Here is an 11,405-nt window from a genome sequence, read left to right as displayed (position 1 = left end):
TGGCAATTCCATGTATACAGAGTAGAACTGCTCCATAAAGTTTTCAAGGCTGTGACTTTCCAGAGGCAGTTTATCTGGTCTGTCTTCCAAGATGCTCCTGAATGAGTTTGAACTGCCAACCTTTCAGCTAGTAGTCAAGCATTTAACTATTTGCGCCACCCAGGGACTCTAAAATGTCACCCTAACTCCAGAACTCTTGTGAACTCATGTGACAGCATCACATTTCAACACCACTCTCTACACAATCCTTCTACCTTCATTCCACATCCAAAAGTGTTGACCTTAAGAACATGCCCTAATAAATTTTCTGCATACAAACTTCCTTCTCAAAGCCCATTTTCTGGGGAATATAACCTTCCATAGCTGGTGCTAAGAGTGACTCATGAAAACAATCTCTAAAATGGGATTCTGTAGCTGTATCACTCACTGATCAGGTGACAATGCAAATTTCATCAGTGCTGGCCGATGGAACACCAAGAGCTCCCATTCTACAGTAGTAGGGCCATTGTTAAAATTTTCACTGACAGTGAATTATGATGGGATAGCAGTACAAGAGCATACAGTGGTAGCTTTAAGAGCTTTAAGAGATAAAGAAAGTAGAAAGTCTATGGAATTAAATGATTATTGTTAGGGGTAATTGATTACTTTTGATGATGAATATGGTCAACCACTTTGTGTCTAAAGAGAAAGTCCTTGGTGTTAGAGTATATACAAATTCATGAATACTAAAAGAGTTACTTTACTGGTGAGATAAAGGCCTGTGGCCATAAAAAATTAGACCATAAACAAGGAGATCTTGGAACAGATCTATGATGGACCATTTTGAGTGAGCCTAAAGTGTGAAGGTCATTGATTGCATGTCAATATTCCACTGAAAGCATTCAGCTCAGAAGAAGTATTAAAAAACCAAATGGAATAACTTGACCAGTTGACATCAGTTAGGCTCTGTGATGGACCACTTAGTGCTGACACAATAGATACATTAACAGAAAACCACTATGCAAGAATGGAGGCTGTATGTATATGAGCCCAGCATCATGAGTTCCCCTCACTATGAATGATCTAGCTACTGTTGCTACCAAATATGCAGGATACCAGAAACAGAGACCAAATCAGAGCCCCTTATATGGTATGACCTCTCAAGACTATTTAGTCTCTTATTGGTGAGGTAATCAGATTAGATATTGCACCCTAGAAAAGGCACCAGCTCAGTGTGGAATCAGAATGCATGGCTATGCTGAATATCAGTTTGACGTTCATGCCTGGAGAACCTAAACTAGCATCACTCAAGGGATTACACAGTATTTAGTCCCAAATACTATCAATAATCACATGATCCTGCAATCTACTGATTCTGTCCCTTACTTTGTACCTGGAAGATGCTGGTAGAATAATGGAATAACCTGGTGAAGGCACAGTGCTAAGGCATCAGCTTACCTATGAGAATGGATCATCGTCCTAGGTTCCTAGGGCTTCCATAACAAAATACCACCGAATCGGTGGCTTTGAACAACAGAAACGTATTGTCTCACAGTTCTAAAGGCTGAAAATCAGAGATCAGGGTGTTGGCCATGTTGATTCCTTCTGATGTTTTGAAGGACAATCTGTTTCATGCCTTTCTCCTAGCTTCTGGCAGCTCCAGACATTCCTAGGCTTGTAGCTTCAGAATCATATGTCGTTCTGTTTCCCTGTCTCTGTGTATCTTCTTATTTTACAAGAGCATCAGTCCTATAGGATTAGAAGACATCCTATTCCAGGATGGTCTCATGTTAAGCTAACTGATAATATCCTCAAAGACTTTATTTCCAAACAAGTTCATATTTGCAGGTACAGTTGTTAGGACTTCAACATAACTTTTTGGGGACACAATGCAATTCATAACAAATATCATCTTCCAGAATGTGATGTAGTACTCTAAATTGATGATCTTTTCATTGTGCTGAACTCCCAGGGGATAGAATACATAGATCCAGAACTGAAGGTGCAAATTGGAATGGCCTAGCTTATCCTCACCCAAAGTGACCACTTTTGCTTCCTTTCCTCACAACTATGGATTCTGAATGTTTAGAGATCATGGTTCAAAGGTGAGAATGCTTTCACCAGAAGGTGAGAGCATGAGTACCATTGAACAATGGCTGTTTCCCATTCACTTTATGTATCAGGAGGCACATCCAGTGATCTAATTATTGTGAAGAAGTAGGGCTGCTATGACACAATGAAGGCATATAAAAATATGTTGTCACCCAGATGATCTTGGATGTATTCAGTACTCTATGGCACAATTTTGATTGTAAATGGCCAAACTCAGCAGTGACAGATTGTGAAGAATATGGTGAGTTGGGGCTCAGACACCTCTGAAATGAAGATCTGACTTATTCCAGTAGGTTATTGATCTACTCTAACAAATGTGTTGACCAATGATAACTGGATTCTACAGTGGGTGGTTGAAGTGAGATGATAATGTGTAGACTTGAGATCAACTGCATCAGTTAGTGCTGTAGTTCATCCAACTAATCTTCCTTTTGCGTATTTTTCTCAGGGGGGAAAGAAAGCCCTCAAGGATCAGAAAGAGCTACTCCTAAAATTTATTACATGAAGCATGTATATCTGATCAGTAAAAATGATGCTACTGTGGATGTCATGGTGCCCTGCCACAATATCCACAACAGGATGAAAACACTTACTACCATCCTCCTGCTAGAAGTGTGGCAGTTGATGGATCTCAGTTGAATCCTTTGGAGAGCTACCCTGGACTGAATGAAGTCTATCTCAGCTGAGGAGCTCCCCCTTGTCCTAAAGCAGGCCTTCCCTCCTATCTGGAAGCTCACACCCAAAGACTGGTCAATGTAAAGGTATACAGATCTAACTCTTTTGCTCAATGTGGGTCAAATCCATAGGGTCATTCTAATCCAAATCCCTTAGTGGAATTGGCTAAGGTCTTGTCATGATTAAATTGAGATTCAACTTCTCACTTTGCTCATATTACTCCCTTCATTCCTTTACAGGCATGATTTCCAAAAGGAGTTCCAACAAACTTACTGAGCAAAAAAATTCTATCTGAATCTGTTTCCCAAGGAATGCAACCTATGACATGTGTAGGCAGGAAAGCATAAATTTTAAAATTGTAAAAAGTATTCTGCTGGATCTATCCTCCTTTTCATGCAAAACATCCTCACACAGGAGACATAAAGCTTGCAGCCACTGCAGTGCAAAATATTGAGGAAGGAAATAAAGTGAGGTGAGTTGATTTAAAATAAATAAATATCTCTGTATCTGATGCACAGAGCCAAGGATAACTTCAAAATTTGAAGTCAGTGATGATCATAGTTACTGTAGGAAAAAATTAAGATAATTTGAAATATGTATGACAAGAGATTTTAATTAAAAAATAATTTTTATTCAAGCTGAGTCAGACTTTATTGGACAGTAAAATCTTGACTTTATAAGGCTCTATCAATATACATACAAGGAAGTCCAATTGTTATAATTACTATTCAGTTTTACACACCAAACATTAAACATCAACAATGAAGAAATTTAAGATTTTTACCATCTTCTGCAGTCTGAAATTTATCAAACATGCAATCATGACACACTGATAATTAGTGGTGATTGGAAAGTGACAATTGGAAACAAAGAAGGATCAGTAGTTGCAAAATATGGCTTTGGTTATAGAAATGATTCCAGAGACCACATGATAGAATTTTGTAAGACCAATGATATAAAAGTGATAGAATTTTTTTTTCAACAACACAAACTCAAAAACTCATACTCACTGACATCAAGTCTATTCCAATTCATAGAAATCCCCACTGGGTTTCCAAGGTGGTAAATCTTTAGAGAAGTAGATTGTCCTATCTTCCTTTCACAGAATGTCTGGTGGGTTTGAACCATCAACCTTCTGGTTAGCAGTCAAATGCCTTAGGCCTACATAAGCAGTGACTATATATTTGTACACTTGACTGGAGGCAGAATCATTAACAACCTGAGATACACTGACGATACAACTTTGCTTGCTGAAAGTAAGGATGACTTGAGGCACTTACTGATGAAGATTGAAGAATACAGTCTGCAGTATGGATTACATCTCAATATAAAGAAACAAAACTCCTCACAACTGGACCAACAACCAACATCATGATAAATGGAGAAAAGACTGAGGTTGTCAAATAATTCACATTGCTTGGTTCTACAATCGATGCCAGTGGAAGCAGCAGTCAGGGCATTAGACGATGCATAGCACTGGGCAGATCAGCTGTGAAGGAACTCTTTCAAGAGGAGCAAGGATGTCTCCTTGAGGACTAAAGTGTTCCTGACACAAGCCATGATATTTTCAATCACCTCATATGCATGTGAGAGCTGGACAATGTATAAGGAAGACCAAAGAAGAGCTGATGCTTTTGAGTTGTGGTGCTGGTGAATAATGCTAAAAGTACCATGCACTGCTAAAAGAACTAACAGATCTGTCCTGGAGGAATTGTAGCCGAAATGCTCCTTAGAAGAGAGAATGGCCAGGCTTTGTCTCACCTATTTTGGTCATGTTATCAGAAGGGACCTGGAGAAGGATGTCATGCTTGGTAAGGTGGAGGGCTGATGAAAGAGGGGAAGGCCTTCAATGAGATGGATTGACACAGTGGCTGCAACAATGGGCTCAAGTATAGCAGGGATCATGGAGCTGGCATGGGATTGGGCGGTGTTTCATTCTGCTGTGCATGGGGTCACTATGAGTCAGAAACAACTTGACTGCACCTAACAACAACATAAAAGTGGGCCTCACCAGATGGAATGCACAGGAGTCAAATCAACTGCATCTGTGGAAAGAAGTAATGGAGAAGCTCAATATCATCAGTCATCAAGGCCAGGGGCTGACTGTGGAACAGATCATCAATTGCTCATGTGCAAGTTTATGTTGAACCTGAAAAAAATAAGAATAAGTCCATGAGAGCTAAACTACAACCTGGAGGATATCCCATCTGAACTTAAAGACCATCTCAAGAACAGATTTGATGCATTGAACACCACTGACTGAAGACCAGATGAGTAATGGGATGACATCAAGGACATTATATCTGAAGAAAGCAAAATGTCATTAAAAATACAGGAAAGAAAGAAAAGACCAAAATGAATGTCAAAACTCACAGAAAATTGCTATTGAATGTAGAGTAGCTAAAGCAAATGGAAGAATAATGAAGCAAAAGAGCTCAACAGAAGATTTAACAGGATGGCCGGAGAAGACAAAGTAAAGTATTATAACAAAATGTAGAAAAAACTGGAATTAGAAAATTGAAAAGGAAGAACACATTCATCATTTCTCAAGCTGAAACAACTGAAGGAAAAGTTTGATCCTCTAGTTGCAATATTGAAATATTTAATGGGCAAAATATTGAACAATGCTGGAAGCATCAAAGGAAGATGGAAGGAATACACAGTCTCTGTATTAAAAAGAATTGGCCAACGTTTAACCATTTCAAGAAGTAGCATATGATCAAGAACCAATACTATTGAAGGAAGAAGTCCAAGCTACACGAAGGCATTAACAAAAACAAGCCTTCCAGAATTGACAGAATACCAATTGAGATGTTTCAATAAGTGCATGTAACACTGGAATTGTTTACTCATCTATGCCAGGAAGTTTGGAAAGAACAGTACTTAGCAACTGACTGGAAAATATGAATGTGGAAATTATCAAACAATATCACAAGCAAGTAAAATTTTGCTGAAGATAATTCAAAAAACAGTTGCAGCAGTACATAGAAAGGGAACTGCCAGAAAGTTAAGACAAATTCAGGAGAGGACATGAAATAAGGAGTATCATTGCTGATGTCAGATGAATCAAAAGAACAACATGTTCTTTTCCATCATAATGATAATTTGCTATTTTTTTATATGAAAGATGTTTTTGTAATTATGAAATTTTTCCATTGCAAAATCAACCTCCTATTTGTTACCTATAAAATAGTGAAGGGGGTGGTTCCTGTAGATATATATATATATATTGGGTTTATCACAGAAATGTAGCAGAGAACACAGTGATATCGACACATTGAATAAAACAATAACATACTCACTCTTATACCATCTATCATTTAAACACACAATTTCACAGTTATGTGCAAAGAACTGAAAACTAAGCTGCTAAATGATTCAATGTAATAGCCCATTTGCCTTATAGTCCTTAACATTTTAAACTGACTTTAAACATATGGGAGAAAAAAGCAGGAAAAAAAATATTTCCTCAAATAAGCATTAATAAATATGATATTTATGGAAAATCACAGACCAGAAGAATAATGACAGCTTAAATTCCTTGCAATACCAGGAGCACTGAGCCTAGGGCCTCAGATTTATTACAAATACCACTTCATATTCATACTGAGCCTTCAGAGTCGAATAGCACTTCCTTACCTAGGAACACATCTCTTTCATCTCCAGTCTGTGGGCTGTCAGATTGCAGTGCTTCCAGAGCCAGCCATCACATCCAGAATGCCTCTGTGGATGAAATTTTGGACAGAGTCTACAAAAAAGTGCAAAGCTTAGCCACTGTGGCCAGCACCTTGGAAATCATAGCAGAACTCTACCATAAACAAATGCCTGGCAATACCTGGGGCAAGAGAGTCCTTGACAGAAACATCTCCAAGCATAATTTGATGTGTTAGTCAGAAAGCTTCTAATTAAACAAAATAAGCAAATGATCATACCAATAAAAATTGTTATTATAAATTAGCTTCTTATAAGCCCAATGTCATTCAGTCAATTTTGACTCATAGAGAACCCCACTGGGTTTCCAAGGCAGTAGATCTTTACAAAAGTAGAATGCCCCATCTTCCTTCCATGGAACAGCAGGTAGGTTTGAATTGCCAACCTTATGGTTAGTAGTCAAATGCCTTAGGCATTGTGCCACTATAGCTCCCTATACAATAAATTTATTTAAATATAGAAGATTTTGTTGAAAGTCAAATTAGTAGATAATTCTTTTTTTATTATTTTTATTGTGGCAAGTATATGTGTACCAAACACACACAAAAAAAATGCCATTTCAACAATTTTCATGTGTACAATTCTGTAACATTAATTATGCTCAGCATCTTATTTAACCATCACCCTTAATTCTTCCCAAACTCTTCCATCTCCCTTTACCATCTCCCTTTAAGTTCATGTCCCCTCAGCATTGTGCCTTTCTTTTCCCATTCTTTTACATTCTTAAGGAACTCTGATGGTGCAGTACCTAACTAGAAGGTTGGCAGTTCAAACCCACCAGCTGCTCTGCAGAAGAAAGATGAGGCAATCTACTTCTGTAAAGATTTACCACCTTGGAAACCCTATGGGGGTCAGTGTGAGTCAGAATTGATTAGATGACAGGTAGCTGTCTTCCAAATCTCTTGGCATAGCCGAGCGAGTGCCTCCAGCAGAGCATCCGCTTGTTGACACATCTCAGTGCGTATTCTGTCAATTCCTGGAGCCTCGTTCTTTGCCAATTCTTCCAGTGCAGCTTTGACTTCTTCCTTCAATACCATTGCTTCTTGAACATATGCTATCTCCTGAAATGGATGAAGATCAACCTGTTCTTTTTGGTACAGTGACTCTGTGTATTCCTTCCATCTTCCTTTGATGCTTCCTGCATCATTCTCTACTTTGCCCATAGAATCTTTCAATATTTCAATTCGAGGTTTAAATTTTTTCTCAGTTCTTTCAGCCTGAGAAATGCTGAGCATGTTCTTCCCTTTTGGTTTTCTAACTCCAAGTCTTTGCACATTTCATTATAGTAATTGGCTTTGTCTTTTGAGTTGCTCTTTGAAAACTTCTGTTCAGCTCTTTTATCTTGTTATTTCTTCCATTTGTTTTAGCTACTCTTCACTCAAGTACAAGTTTCACCCATTCCAAAGAAAGGTGATCCCACAGATTGTGGAAATTATCAAACAATATCATTAATATCACATGCAAGTAAAATATTACTGAAGATAATTCAAAAACAATTGCAGCAGTATACTGACAGAGAACTTCCAGAAGTGCAAGCTGGATTCAGAAGAGGACGTGGAATGAGGGATATCATTGCTGATGTCAGATGGATCTTGTAAAAGGCCACTGTTTTTTTCAATCATAGAAGCATTTTTACACTTACTTTTAAAATATGTTATTGGAATTGTTCAATATTTCACCAAAATAAGGAACTAACATGTTCATTATGGATCTATACAAAGCTACAGAATGAATTTCATATTTGAAAAGTCATATCTCCATGGTAAAATGCTAAATTCAAATAATGCTATTAAAAACTAAGCAAAAATCATCTCTATAGGAAATCAACATAATTCATTTAATTACATATACCATACTCTTCATATTATCATCTTTTCAAAAATTCTATTTAATTTGATTATTTTTGAAAAAAATCAATTATTATCTTAGAATAGACTCATTAAGTTTGCAATTATTATCTTAGAATAGACTCATTAAGTTTGCATTAAGTGAATATTACTGCAAATAGTAATGATAGAAATACCTGTTAAAAATTTCCAGTGACAAGCTGCAGTGGACATATTCTTGGAAAAGCTGAGATGAAAGGAATAGACTCTTAGAGGGCCAGAAGCATCCTAAAAACCAAACTCACTGCCGTCGATTCAGATCTGATTCATAGTGACTCCTCCTTAGGCTTCCAAGGCCATATCACTACGGAGGGAGATTTCCCAGTCTTCTTTCTGAGGAGTGGCTGATGGGTTTGAACCCTCAGCCTTCCAGTTAGCAGTCAAATGCCTTAGACACTACGCCACCAGAGCTCCCACTATAAAAGCTTAATAGAGTAAACTATATTTGTTGTTGTTCCATAGAAGAATGGTGTGGCAATCTCCTTCCATGAAGATTTACAACCATGGCAACTCTGTGAGGCAGTTCTAGTCTGTCCTGTAGGGTCTGTTTGAATCAGAATTGACTCAAGAGCAATAAGTGTTGCTTTGTTTTGTCTTTTCACAAACAGTATGTTTGTGAAACTCATTCCCAAAACATAATTGCTTCTCCTCACATTTTGCTTCTGGAGTGCAGGGGAAACTTTTTATTATGAAAGAGAACTTTATCAAATGTTAGATTAAAAACATAAAGGAAAAACAATTTAATGCTAATACTCAGCATTCCATTTTTAAAGGTTCTTAACAAATGTTAAACATTATTTACTTGAAATGCTACTATTCACTTGAAAAAAAATTGTTAACTTACTCTACTGAATAGTGCAGTAGTCACTGGAGTTGGTCTTGCAGCAAGAATTAGTCTATTTCTAAGTTACACATCAGGTGGATGGAATAGAGATGATGTGTCTTTGCAAAGACAGAGGAGAAAATGAATTTCATCATACTTGATTCAGGTTATTATGTCCTCTGTGTTTTAACTTATTTTAAAAACTGTATTTACTTTGATTATAAAATGGAATCTCCATATCTTTATTTATTCTTTAAATTTAAGTGCATTTTATTAAAAACATTTAATAAATGTAACACATACTCACACCATTTAATCACTGAGAGATTAAAGAAGTCTATAAGTTTATGAACCTGTCAGCCATTATCCCATGAAACAATGGCCAGGTAGCTATCTTCCAAATTTCTTGGCATACACAAGTAATGATCTTCTACTCAGTACCCATTTGTTGAAGCACTTCACTTGATATTCCATCAACCCCTGGAGCCTTGGTCTTCACCAATGTCAGACAAGTGGTAGAAATTTTAATACAATGGTTTATTTTCTTATTATTGATGTCTAAAAACTCTTCTTTATTTTGGATACCATCAATGCCCAATGAAGCACCAAGGAAATCAAATGACATATTTGCATTGGGCAAATCTGCTGCAAAAGACCTTCTTAAAGTGTCAAAGAGCAAAGTTGTCACTTTGAAGACTAACATTTGCCTGACCCAAGTCATGGTATTTTCAGTTGCCTCATCAGCATAAGAAAGCTGGACAGTGACTAAGGAAGACTGAAGAGGAAGTAATGCCTTTATTTATGATGTTTGTGAAGAATATGAAATATACCATGTATAACCAGAATATTCCTTAGAAGTGAGGATGAGGACACCTCATCTCTTGTACTTTGGTCATGTTATTAGGAGGGACCAGCCCCTGGAAAAAAATATCATGGTTGGTAAAGTAGAGGCTCAACAAAAAAGAGGCAGACCCTTAAGGAGACAGACTGACACAGTGGCTTCAACAATGGGGCCAAACCTAGCAACGATTGTGAGGATGGCATAGCAACAGGCCTTTATTTATGTTTTGTTCTGTTGTACATGGGGTTGCTATGAGTAAAAACCAACTCAGTGATGCCTAACAGCAACCATAACAATGCTTATTTAATTCATTTTTAAATTTAATCATCTTGTGTGCCTTTCATTCTCTTAAGTGAAATAACCAGACAATGACAATGCAGTTTGATTTGATTGATTCCATTGGTTCAGTGATTAATTTATGAATATATTTATTAGGCTTAGTTACAAACTTGTTCAAAGCAAAAATAAAATTCTACTAGCCAGGTAAATTGCATTTTTTAAAATTCAGTTTATTCCCTCTTGAGCACATAAACATAAAATAATCTGTTTAAGATATGTGAGGCTCTTGAAGCCAACCCTGTCTCTTTGATTGATAGGAAGAAAACCAACATATATTGAACAACTGTTCTCCATCAAACTCTTTGTGACATGAGCAATTATGTGCTCCATTATATACTAATCCAACCAGTTAAAGCAAGTTGATTTTGATTTATGGTGATCCCATGTGTGTCTGAGTAGAACCGTGCTTCACGGGGCTTTCAATGGCTGATTTTTCAGAAGTAGATATCGAGGCTGTTCTTCTAAGGTGTGTCTGGATAGACTTGAGCCTGCAAACTTTTGGTTAGTGGTTTGAGCACCACCCAAAGACTCCTGTGTACTAACAGACTTATCTACATCTGAATGGATGAGCATCTTGTGATTTCACAAAGCATTTCTCTCCGATTTCTCATGTAATCTTTGTCTATTCATTACAAAAATAAATGTACAAATATATATTGAATATACACCATGTATTATCCAAATATAAAGGTTTCAAATTTTTTTTTATTCTATTTTAAATCTTTACTAGTACCAACATTTTGAGACATTTGACAAAATGATACTAAATTAAAATAAAAAGCATAAACATATGAACCTACTCTTAAAGTTCAATAGACCTTACATCACATTTAGGAGAGACACATAAACAAAAATATAAGTGAAATACATGCATACCGTTTGAGGTTGTGACATGTGCTCTGTAGAAAAATGAAGCACAATAAAAAAAAAAAAAGAAAGATTCTTGAAGGGTCAAGCACAAGCTGTCGAAGTTCGTTCCGAACTTTTTTGACCCCTAGATCCAAGGCTGGGCTCCAGAAGAGAAGCTTTCTTTCTTCAC

This window comes from Orycteropus afer, unplaced genomic scaffold (genome assembly GCF_000298275.1).
Source record: "Orycteropus afer afer isolate SDZICR_OR568_19922 unplaced genomic scaffold, OryAfe1.0 scaffold00046, whole genome shotgun sequence".
NCBI lineage: Eukaryota > Metazoa > Chordata > Mammalia > Tubulidentata > Orycteropodidae > Orycteropus > Orycteropus afer.
Note: the sequence above shows the minus strand (reverse complement) of the source record.